This window comes from Pseudopipra pipra, chromosome W (genome assembly GCF_036250125.1).
Source record: "Pseudopipra pipra isolate bDixPip1 chromosome W, bDixPip1.hap1, whole genome shotgun sequence".
Classification (NCBI taxonomy): Eukaryota; Metazoa; Chordata; class Aves; order Passeriformes; family Pipridae; genus Pseudopipra; species Pseudopipra pipra.
In genome coordinates this window covers 49,749,259-49,761,849 of record NC_087580.1, presented here as the reverse complement: position 1 = coordinate 49,761,849, position 12,591 = coordinate 49,749,259, and the positions used below count along the sequence as shown (strand labels likewise).

Sequence of the window (12,591 nt, the reverse complement as noted above, 5' to 3'; positions counted from 1 at the left end):
GTACACACACAGAAATAAGTTAGGTAAACTAGACATTTGAATAAGATCTAGAAGGCCCAGAGCCAGGATTCTGCAAGCTTGAAGAATTCAAGTCACCTAATTGAAGAGGTCAAATTGAGGAAGACGTCCATGGCGACCACCAGAGGGATGAAGGCTTGAGGAGAAGACCCCCACAGTAGAAAATTGCACGTGTCTGGAAAGACCCCCCCAGAGACCAACCTACTTATTAATATGTATAATTAATGATGTAACCATGTATCTAAAGTGTATAAAATGGCTTGCTTTTGCACTTTCAAGTTGAGCAAGTTTGTCCTTCTTTTTCTTCTGATGTTTATTAGCTCCGTTTGCTGTAGAGACTGGGAACAAATCTATGGTCCCCACCCAGCATGCAGCGTAATCGCTCTCTTGCATTAGAAGGCTCTTTTGTACTGACATAGCAATTTAATGCTCTGCAAATCCAACCTTCAAATGAGCCAAATTGAGGCCAATAGAGATAGTCTTCCCTTATAGGTCCTTTTGTCTATTTGTACATGCAATATTGGATCATTGTGGCTTTATCCTTTCCCCGTGTCCTTTTTGTCTCTCCCCAGGAATCTAGCATCCTTCCCAATGGGCTGTCTTGAGGGATTTGAAGTGGCCTTTATGATACCTTTTCCCCTTTCTTTTCTGCATCCCCTTTGCTGGATTTACCCCCCATTCCCCCATTTCAATAGTGATAGCATGTGTTTTGTGTAGGGTCTTCCTTTTTTTTTTTTTTTACCTCACACTGGGACCTGCAGCTTGGTGGAGGAGCTGTGCAGGTGCACACCTCCCTCTCTCGCCCGGAGGTCGGTGCTGGGAGGTACGCCCCTCCTCTCTCGCCCGGGGGCCGATGCTAGGAGGCATCCCTCTCTGGCGGGACCCTGGGGCCGCCTGCTGCGCCCCACCGCCTCTGCAGTGGAACTCCGGGGCCTCCCACCTCTCTGATGGGACCCTGGGGACGCGTGGTGTGGCTCCCACTCCTTCTCTCACCACCCCCCTTTTCCTCCTGGCATCTGAGCAATGCAGCTGCTTCCCCAGAGAGAAAGAGACAGAAAGAGAAAGAGAGAGACTCCAACTTCCCCCTCAGATATGTTTCCCTCATAAGCACACTCACTCTCTTACTTAATGTGATAAATAATTGTGATTCGTGAAACAAATGGGTGATTACATCAAAATAAAACAAACGGGTTGTAAAACTTAATTACACCCCCATAAAGAAATAAAACAGACCCTTACAAGGTCAAGAGACCCTAAAACCTCCCTACTATCCTAAGAATAAAATATGGTAGAACTTTAAATCTTTAGGCGCCTGTTCATCCAAGAATGCATGAATTATGACCGGTTGTAGAGATAACCCTTTTAGCTTTAGCTGTAAGAAAACCCATATATTAAATACTTAACAAAAACCTGTAGAATGTATACGTATATGATATAATTACTATGCATGAAGTAGTTAAGATAAATACTAAATGTACCCTGAAGTCAGATTTGGGAAACTGGTCCCCATTTCTGTCACCCAGCCAGCTGCTTGGTTTTACCATATAATAAACTCTTATTCAAAAACTTATAGAAACTCGAGACTTTGTTTATCACACTTAAAATAGACCATTTTGGAGTCTTACAGGGATCTGTGTATGTAGCTTAATGTTGCTGCAGCCTTAATTTAAAGTTACCAGCTGGTTCTTCTGTTGTTTCTCTTTGTTCCACGTCTGTCTGTCCCGAGTTCTTTGCCTCAATGGATCCAAAAACAGGCACCAAGTCCCCGAACTGCCAAAAATGGGTGGATGCACTTTTCAAGAACCATAGTACCTCCTCCTGGGGCCAACGGGCTTAGAATTCCCGGGTTTTGGCACCAAAACTGTGGGAAATATCCCTCTTTTTAAATTTAGAAAGACAGCATAAACTCAGGGAACAAAGAAACAAGGAAGAATTTTTTCAATGCGTTGGGTCTTTCTCGCACTGAGTTTCCGGGGAAAGACCCCTTTGGTTTAAATTCCATACATTTTATAGTTTCACAAAATCCCCACCCTTTTCAGATAATTTTAATATATTCATTTTTGCTTAAAAAGGTTTCTTTTCTCTGAAAAGGGGCTTTCCCTTTATCCCGATTGGCTGCAAGCCATCCCCTGTCAAAGATGATGGATCTTCCTTTGTTCTTATCCCAAAGAGAAAAGGAACCTCATGTACAACATGACCTCAAAACTTTCTAATTTTTAAGAACTTTCACATTTCCCTTATCCAGCCGAAAAAGACCCTGATACTCAAGGTCAGTCTTTGGAACTTGAATATCTTACAACTTCATGATACATCTGTATATATACAAAACTGTATTTTTATTTTTCATACCTGTACTACTAGAGCACAGCCTGCCTTGTGGGGTGTACCCCCTCTCCCTAGTCAGGGGATGCCTGCTCCTAATAGCAGGGGCCCTGGTGTGCAGGAGAAACTGACAATGAAGATTTCCCCCCCCCTCCTCGAGAAGGGGAAGGGGAAAAGGGGAAAGAAGGCTAGGTCTTCCCACGAAACTCATGCTGTCTGCCGCTGGCTGTGTCTGGGATTTCCCCCCCTTCATTGATGGGCACAAACTGCTGCCAAACACGGGAGCAGAGGAGGGAGAGGGTGACCTCCTCCCCAAAAAGTTCCTCTGCAGGTGGGTCAAACCTCTCCAATGAAGTCTGAGCTGGTCCGGGCTGGGGGCAGAATGGGGCGCAGGAAAACAGAGGCAAGCTGAGGCCAGAAAACAGCCAGATGACCAGGCTGAGAATGAAACGACCTCGGAGCCTTTCCAACATGCACCTTGCCTGAGTTAAGGCAAAAGTCAAGTGCCCCCATTTCCAAGGAGACAAATAAAAAGAACTCATCACTGCTTCCCACAGTTTTAGGAGGGCCATCAGCTTGGAATGCAGGCCTGCTAGTTAGTTCCTTTGTGTGTGTCAATTACCCTAGGCAAACTCCTTCTTCCTCCCTCATTCAACATCTTTCTTTTACAGGGATGCAAGGGAGAGAAAAATTCCCTGCTTGTTTTTTTAGAACAAGTAAACCTATGACACCTGGTGACAGAGGACACAGAGAAGGCAGTCTTTGCATTGGTCTTCACTGACAAGACCAGCCCTCAGGAATCTCTGATCCAAGAGACCAGGGCAAAGGAATGTTGGAAGGAAGACTTTCCCTTGGTCAAGGAAGATTGGGTCAGAGAACATCTGGGCAGACTTGACATCCACAAGTCCTTGGGTCCTGATGGGATGCATCCATGAGTGCTGAGAGACCCAGTGGACACCATAATGAGGCCACTCATAATCATCTTTGAAAGGCTGTGGTGATAAGGAGAGGTACCTGAGGACTGGAAGAAAGCAAATGTCACCATGGTCTTCAAAAAGGGCAGGAAGGAGGACCCAGGGAACTACCAGGCAGTCAGCTTCACCTCAATCCCTGGAAAGGTGATGGAGTGCCTCATTCTGGAGGCCATGTCTTTCCACATGGATGACAAGAAGATGATCAGGAGTAGTTCATCATGGATTCACTAAAGGAAAATCATGCTTGACCAACCTGATTGCCTTCTATGATGAAACAGCTACCTGGATGGATGAAGAGAGATTAGCGGATATTGTCTACCTCGACTTCAGCAAGGCTTTCGACACTCAGGCAAACTCAGGAAGTGCGAACTGGATGAGTGGATGGTGAGGTGGATTGAGAACTGGCTGAATGGCAGATCCCAGAGGGTCGTAATCAGTGGCACAGAATCTAGTTGGGGGCCTATCACTAATAGTGTCCCCCAAGGTTCTATACTGGACTCGGTATTATTTAACTTATTCATCAATGGCTTGGATGAAGGGGTAGATGTCTCCTCAGCAAGTTTGTTGATGACACAAAGGTGGGAGGAATGACTGATACCCCAGAGAGCTGTGCAGCCCTTTAGAAGGACCTTGACAGGTTGAAGATATGGGCAGAGAAGAACTGTCTGAAATTCAATAAGGGAAAATGCAGGGTCCTGTACCTGGGAAGGAATAACCTCAGGCACCGGGACAGGCTGGGGGCCAACCTGCTGGAAATCAGCTCTGCGGAGAAGGACCTGGGGGTCCTGATAGACAACAAGCTGTCCATGAGCCAGCAGTGGGTCCTTGTGGTCAAGAAGGCCAATGGTATCCTGGTGTGCACATAAGGAAGAGCATTGCCAGCAGGTCAAGGGAGGTGATCCTGCCCCTCTACTCAGCCTTCGTGAGGCTGCATCTGGAGCACTGTGTCTAGTTCTGGGCTCCTCAGTATGAGTGAGACATGGAGTTCATGGAGCGCTTCCAGTGGAGGGTGACAAAGATGATTAAGGGACTGGACCACGTCTCTTAGGAAGAAAGGCTAAGGGAACTGGGACTGTTCAGTCTTGAGAAGAGACGACTGAGAGGGGACCTTATCAATGTCTATAAGTATCTGAAGGGAAGGTGTCAGAGGATGGAGCCAGGCTCTGTTTGGTGGTGCCAAGCAATAGGACAAGAGAGAATGGGCTCCATCCTCTGCCCAGTTCTCTTTAACATCTTCATAAACAACCTGGATACAGGACTCCAAGGAATACTAAGTAAGTTTGATGGCAACGCTCAATTGGGAGGAGCTGTCCACTCCCTTGGGGGCAGGGAGGCTGTCATGGTTTGAGATCTCCAAAATCCTAATTCCCTAGTCCTAGCCCCCTGTCACATCTCAATCCAATGTGAGATGGGTTTTTTCCAGACAAAACACACCAGACTACAAATGGGGGAAAGGGAATATATTACAATGACTGTACAAATAAATATTATAATACATTACACACATGATCACAACTATCTCTACCATGACATAAGTATTTACAATGGATCAGATCTCTTCTCCCCTCCAAATAAAAGTCCAGGAGGGAAAAAGGACAGATCCCTTCCAGTCTCTAAGCAGGAATATCTTCTAATGCAGCAATCTGTCTTCTTCACATGCAGCAGTTGATAGCTGGATCTCTGCCAGCACTCACGAGGGAGGTATCCCCCTTGACCACCCGTCTTCAACGAGGGTCTTCCTCCGTGGGCTACGTTACCCCAGACAAGGTCGTTCCACCACGGTCATATCACGAGACGCAGGGGGGTCTTCGTGACAGTCTGGTATCTTCAGGAGATTCAAGTTCCTTGCAGGGCCTCTGTGCCCTGTCTCAGGCTGCAAGCTTCTTTGTAGCTTGCAGCAAGGGAGGGCCCCTAAGGTCAACCTCCCACACCGTCCTGGCTCAGCTCTCAGGACGACTGAGCTTCTCAGCTCCTCTCTCTCTCCGGTGCTGCATGTCCAAAACTCTTCTCCTTAATAGGAGTCCATGTCCCTCCTTTCCCGGAGGTCTCAAAGGAGTTTTGGGGGGGGGTGTCTGGTTCAGTTCTTACCCCCAAAAACTCTGTAGCTTTGCTGCTGGCTCTCTTTTTCTTTTCCGGTTCTCCTTCCAAGAGTCTTCTCTGCGGTGCTGCATGCTTCTGTTGTTGCTTGGTCTTATCTCTCCTGGTTCTCTGCCACCTTCTCCGGCCAGTGTTGGTCTGTCACTGCTCCTGTCGCTGCCCACGGTGGAGAGAAGCCTTCATAGCTGCAGACACATAGACCAGCTTAACATTGTTCCACGTCTCCGTAGCCCCCAACTGGGGCTGGGGGGCCCCAGAGGCCCCAAGGGGCTCCGAGCTCCTTCCTCGTGGTCTTACAACATGGCTACTTCTTCTATCACCAAACTACAACTCTTCTCTTCCATTTGCTTGTGGTATGTTTACATTTTGCAGGAGTGCCCATTGGACAAAACTTCAAAACTTCCAGGGGTTACCACCCCTTGGGGGTTTTACCACTTTTTCTTAGCTTCAGGGGGGAAAACTTGGTTTAAACCACTACAGAGGCCCTGCAGAGATCTTGACAAATTAGAGAGATGGGCAATCACCAACGGTATGAAGTTTAACAAGGGCAAGTGCTGATTTCTGCACCTGGGATGGGGCAACCCTGGTTGTGTGTATAGATTAAGGAATGAGAAGCTGGAGAACAGCATCACGAAAAGGGACTTGGGGGTGCTGGTCGACAGCAAGTTGAATATGAGTCAGCAGTGTGCCCTGACATCCAGGAGGGCCAACTGTGTTCTGGGGTGCATCAGGCAAAGTATCACCAGCCAGTTGAGGGAGGTGATTGTCCCGCTCCGCTCTGCACTGGTGTGGGCTCACCTTGAGTACTGTGTGCAGTTTTGGGTGCCACAATATAAAAAACACATTAAGCTATTAGAGAGCATCCAAAGGAGAGCTATGAGGATAGTGAAGGGTCTAGAAGGGAAGCCTTATGAGGAGCAGCTGAGGTCACTTGGTCTGTTCGTCCTGGAGGAGACTGAGGGGAGGCCTCATTGCGGTCTTCGACATCCTTACAAGGGGAAGCAGAGGGGCAAGTACTGATCTCTTCTCTCTGGTGACCAGTGACAGGACTCGAGGAAATAGCGTGAAGCTAAGGCAGGGGAGATTTAGGTTGGATATCAGGAAAAGGTTTTTCACCCAAAGGGTGGTTGAGCACTGGAACAGGTTCTCCAGGGAAGTGATCGCAGCACTAAGCCTGTCTGAGTTCAAGAAGCATTTGCACAACGCTCTCAGGCTCCTGGTGTGACTCTTATGGTGTCCTGTGCAGGGCTAAGAGTTGTACTTGATGATCCCAATGCCTATGGATTTTTTGGATTTTGAGCTTTTTGTAGATTTTTAGAAGCTGTAGTTAACTCACCCTTTAGCACAGCAGTTTACACATTTACCCAACCCTATTACCCCATTTCATATCTAACTTTCTAAGTTCCTTTAGCTTGTTTAGACTTCCCTCAAGGTAGACCTTCTTTCTGTTTAAGAACATCGCACCCCAGGCCTCTACAAGATACCACAACAGACAAAGCATCCTTCAAAACCCAGAACTTTGGAGGAGCTCCAAGGACTGGATGTGCTGTGATAAAGAGGAAGATGAGGAAGAGGGGGCCTCAGAACCCCTCAATTTCCAGAGGGGGGTGCCAGGGGGGTAGAACTGGGAGGATCTGAGGGGCGAATAGATCTGGGATTGGTTGGGATAATACCTTAAATTGTGGAACCCCCTGGACATGGAGCACACATCTGTATTCCCATGGTGGTTGAAGGCCTTCTATTTAAACTACTCTCTTATCTCTACTAATAATTGCCTGGTGAGTAATTTTTTGGCTCCTGATCGATTCTTTCAGGCAGCAATCCTGATGGGTCCCTTCCAACTCAGCATATTCTATGATTCTATGATGCACAGGAAGTTCCACCTGAACATGAAGAACTTCTTTCCTGTGGGGGTGAACACGCCCTGGAACAGATTGCCCAGAGAGGGTGTGGAGTCTCCCTCACTGGATATATTCAAGAACCATCTGGGTGCAATCCTGTGCCGTGTGCTCTAGGATGACCCTGATTGAGCAGGAAGGTTGGACTAGATAACCCGTTGTGGTCCCTTTCAACCTGAACCATTCTGTGATTCTGTGATTTACTAGTCTTCTCTCAGGTCTCAAATCAGTGTGTAAAACCCTTAAGCACGTGCTTAACTTTACACATATCCTGAATGTATCAGTGGGAGTCTAGCAGTACAATAATTTAGAGTCTTATCCTAAGTGTGAGTCTAAAGATAAGTTTTTCTGAGATTAACATAAGCATATACTTAAATAATTTACTGAATTGGGACCCTAGTTCCCTTGGTTTGCATCTGACATAACTTCCTAGACTTATTTCCCTCAATCTAACTTGGACAAGAACGTGGCACAAAGGGTAAGTTGAGTATAGTTTGGCTGAAATTTTTGTTGTCTTGGGTTTTTTTTCCAGAATACTGGGTTCAAAGCCTCAGCTATCCTGAATACATTTTCTAAGAGATAAATCAATATAGGTAAAGTAATGAAATGACCATGCATAGTGAGTACAAACTGACCTCTGATTAATGATACATTTCATTTAAAATCACAACATTTATTTCTTTATGCAATCAATATTATACAATGCTTGTTTTATGTTATCCTGAAAAAATTAATAATAGTAGCATGCTGTTGGATCTACTATTGCCCTAGGACCCAATGAAGCAAACCTTTTGGAAGGTAGACAACAGATAAAATTAATTTCCAATATTCAAATCCAATAAAACTTGTTGAAGAAAACGGGAGTTTCTTGTTAGTTTTTCAATTTGAGGGATTTTTTTATGTTTTGAGGGGGGATTCTGATGTGGGTGGAGTGGAAAGAAAATTACAGGACTTTTTTATTTGGGGAGTCTACAAGAAAACAGGGACTTCTCAAATTCTTGCAAATTATCTATTCAGGCATCATAATGCTGTTCACAGAAAGCCAGGGCCATTGAAGATTAGAAAGGTTCTCAAAATGTGATGGGACAGATATCTTTATAACAATACAAAACTTGCTCTCAATGCATGATAACATAAGGGCATCATTGATATCTTTCTCCATTTTGAAATATTACAAAAAATGCTACATATAGCACTTAACTGTATATACATAATTTATAAAAGTTTTATTTCCTTTCCTGTTTTCTGATAGCGGAATTTCTAAAATAAAATAAATTGTTTAATTTAATGGTGGAATACTTCATTATAGAAAATAAAGTTTTACATGTGACTCTATGTATTTTGTTTATGTTTTATACAGTGATAGGGTCTTAGCTATTACACTGGACAACCTTGTTTGCAATTCTTCTTGTGTGAAGTGAATTACTGCTCTCAGACATTCGGTATGAAGTGGCCACTTCTTGTTTGGTTGCATGGGGTACTGTATACTCAGGAAAGGTGTATCTTCACCTATTCTTTCATTTTCTATTTCACTCTCAGAACTTGTGTCAGAGCCTATTTCCACTCTGCTGGAAATATGACCATCAGTCTTTGTTCTTTTTACCCTCTCGATGCTGATGAATTTCTTTGGAGGCTCCTGTGCTAGCTCGTAGTCTTGCATTGCCCCATATTCCTCATCCTTATGAGAAATAAATAATCTGGTTTTATTATAAGCAAAATGAATTCAGTGGAAAACAGAAGGGGGTGGGACTGTCTTTTCTTTCATTTGATTCCAAGGGGTTTTTTAGGTGTATCGCGAAAGTTGTAAGGTGGAAGGTCCTGTCTGGGCCTCATGCCAGGGAACCTTTGCAGCCAGGAATAGGGAAAAATATAAAAATAAAAATGTACCCTCTCCCGCATGGTCGGCCTTTGTGTGCGGAGAGACCCCTCTGTACAATGTACAGGGGGGTATGTCACAAATCAATCAAGAGGGAGGGTAACACCCACTCCTGAGTCTGAGAAATTACCTTTTAAGGTAAAATACCTGACACCCACTGAATATGTAACAGCTTATGTAACCAAGAGAATACAAAAAGGCACGTTTTTCAAATGGCAGTGTGCTTTCTAGGCCCATGTGACTTAGGATTGCACCCAGCGCTGCAATAAAGAACTTCTTAGAATCATAGAATCGATTGGGTTGGAAAAGACCTCCGAGATCATCGAGTCCAACCCTTGGTCCAAATCCAGTCCGTTTACTAGATCATGGCACTCAGTGCCACATCCAATCTGCGTTTAAAAATCTCCAGGGATGGTGAATCCACCACCTCTCTGGGCAGCCCATTCCAATGCCTGATCACTCTCTCTGTAAAGAATTTTCTCCTGATATCCAACTTAAATTTCCCCTGGCGGAGCTTAAGCCCGTGCTCCCTTGTCCTATTGCTGAGTGCCTGAGAGAAGAGACCAACCCCCACCTGGCTAGAACTTCCCTTCAGGTAGTTATAGACAGTGATGAGGTCACCTCTGAGCCTCCTCTTCTCCAGGCTAAACAACCCCAGCTCCCTCAGCCTCTCCCCATAGGACTTATGCTCCAGTCCCTTCACCAGCCTTGTTGCTCTTCTCTGGACCCGCTCCAGCACCTCAATATCCTTTCTGAACTGAGGGGCCCAGAACTGAACACAATACTCAAGGTGTGGCCTCACCAACGCAGAGTACAGGGGAAGGATCACTTCCCTGCTCCTGCTGGCCACACTATTTTTGATACAGGACAAGATCCCATTGGCCTTCTTGGCCACCTGGGCACACTGTTGGCTCATGTTGAGCTTCCTGTCAATTAGTACCCCCAGGTCCCTTTCTGCCTGGCTGCTCTCCAGCCACTCTGTGCCCAGCCTGTAGCGCTGCATGGGGTTGTTGTGGCCAAAGTGCAGGACCCGGCACTTGGCTTTATTGAACTTCATCCCATTGGAATCAGCCCATCTCTCAAGTCTATCCAGATCCCTCTGCAGAGCCCTCCTGCCTTCCAGCAGGTCGACACTCCCTCCCAATTTAGTGTCATCAGCAAATTTGCTGATGATACACTCAATCCCCTCATCTAAATCATCAATAAAGATGTTAAACAGGACTGGGCCCTGCTGCAATTTTCCTTGTCCTGAAGGTATTTTTGCCGTTTTCTTAAATTGGAAGCAAGGATTTTTCCTACTTCCTCTAATATTCTCAGGGGACTAGGTGGCAGACTTTTGCTCCTTTAGGCAGAAATGTGGTGGAGGGAGTTGAACTGCTGAAGCTGGTGGTCATACTTCTCCCATACTTGCAGTGGGGGGATCAGAAACAGCAAGATCTGCTCTTTCATGAAAAGACTCGTGGCCACAGAGAGACAGATGTGGTTAAACTGGAAACTAGTGGGCATATTTTGGAAGAAGATGACTTTGGAGAAGTCAGTGTGTGAAAATCTACAAGTGACCTGATCAGGTGTGGTCATACCTGAGACATACCTGAAAAAGGACACATGCACAAAATTTGCAAGCATGTAGGCAGGGACACATAAATGGTGATGATCCTGTTGTCTGTAAGGGAAAAAGGCAGAAGTTTCTCTTAAGATCCTCAGTATCCTCACACTAGACTGTAAATACAAAGTAAACATTCTTGATGATATTAGTCCTATGATATATGAGCCTATGTGGTGGGTTGACCCCAGCCAGCCACAGAGCTGCTTGCTTATTCCTTCCACCCAGTAGCATGCAGGAGAGAATAGGAAAAGCAAAAGTGAGAAAACTCATGGGTTGAGATAGAGGCAGTTTAATAAGTGAAGGAAGGAGGGGGAGGGTACAAAGCAATGCAAAAGCAATAATTCACTACTGATGCCTGTATCGGGACGAAGTTGGGATGTTATTTTTTGGTCTGTGTTTGGCCCTAGCCACCTGCAGTTAGTTTATGTTTTCTCCTGCCAAGTCTCCTGATAAAGCAGTGAACTTGGCCTTGGAGGGAGAGCTTCTGTGTAAACTGTTTTAATTGGTCTGTTGTGATTGGTCAATTGCTCGTCAGGGGCAGTTGGAGGACAAAGTGATGATGATGGTGCTGAAGGTCATCCCCCAGACTCAATTGGGAAGACCCCCCCCAAATCACTGCGCCTGCGTCAGGGGATTTCCAAGGTGCTCACGCACGCGCAGGAGGGGTGCACTTACATAACAGAAGGGGTGGGATTCAGAGCCCTGACGGGGCGGTGCTGGCCACACCTCTCCGGGGCAGGTGCTCTCAAAAAACTTTATAAAAAGCAGAGACACTTCTTGGGGGGGCCGGCTCTTCACGATGGACCAAGTTGCTTTCAGCGGGGACGCCTGCTTGAAGTGGGAGCCTGCCACCCCCCATGAACCCGCAGCTGCTGCAGAGAGACTTCATTATTGGTTAGGATGGGTAAGACTTGTTTACAGGTGACACCTGGGTGAGTATGGGGGGGGGAAAGCCTTCTTCCTAGGGTCTTTTATGCACTTTTTCCTCCGCCCCAATCCTTTTCCCTCAGGCGCCTGTTTTGTTTTCTCCCTTTTTCCTTGTTTGCCACCTTTTTCTAATAAATAGCTATTATTTTTTGCCAACTAGCAACGGTGTTTGGTTTATTCACGTTCCAGAATCTCTCGAACCTGTGTTTTTCCCTTGACTTAGTCCCTTCCCTGTTACATATTTGGCGACGAGGATGGGATTCTGGTCGTGAAAACCCACCGTTGGTAGGGGGCGGGGGTCCTGTAGGGACCCCAGATCTGTGAACGTGCCGCGGAACACGCTGCCCCGAGAGCGAGGGTGGGGTTCTGGCGGCGGCCTCGGGAATCGCGCCGCTTGTCATTAGCGGGGTCCTGGGGCGGGGGGGGTTTTTGGTAGTTTGTCTGGCCGTGGGCGGCAGAGAACGCGTCGCCCCTGAAGTGGGCGGGGCTCTGTTGGGCTAAGCCGGGGAAACGCTGTGCTGGGAAGCAGGGCCCCGGAGAGGTGTAGCCAAGCCGCGGGGGACGCGCCGCCCCTGAAGTTAGCTAAGCCGGGGAAGTGCTGCTGTAGTAAACAGGGCCCCGGGGGATTTTCGTCTGGCCACGGGCGGCAGGGAACGCGCCGCCCCTGAAGTGGGCGGGGCTCTGTCGGGCTAAGCCGGGGAAGCGCTGTCTGGGAAGCAGGGCCCCGGAGAGGTGTAGCCAAGCCGCGGGGGACGCGCCGCCCCTGAAGTTGGCTAAGCCGGGGAAGTGCTGTTCTAGGAAGCAGGGCCCCGTAGGAACAGGTTATTGGCCGAGTTCGGTCTCTGTCGTGCTCGGCTCCTCCCCTCCGAGCCG

General features: G+C 47.0%; 1 pseudogene; it reads right to left on the bottom strand.

Annotated features, from left to right (window-relative positions):
- Positions 1-6,579: 6,579 nt before the first annotated feature.
- On the bottom strand, positions 6,580-10,811 carry LOC135405064 (pro-neuregulin-1, membrane-bound isoform-like; annotated as a pseudogene).
- Positions 10,812-12,591: the final 1,780 nt, after the last annotated feature.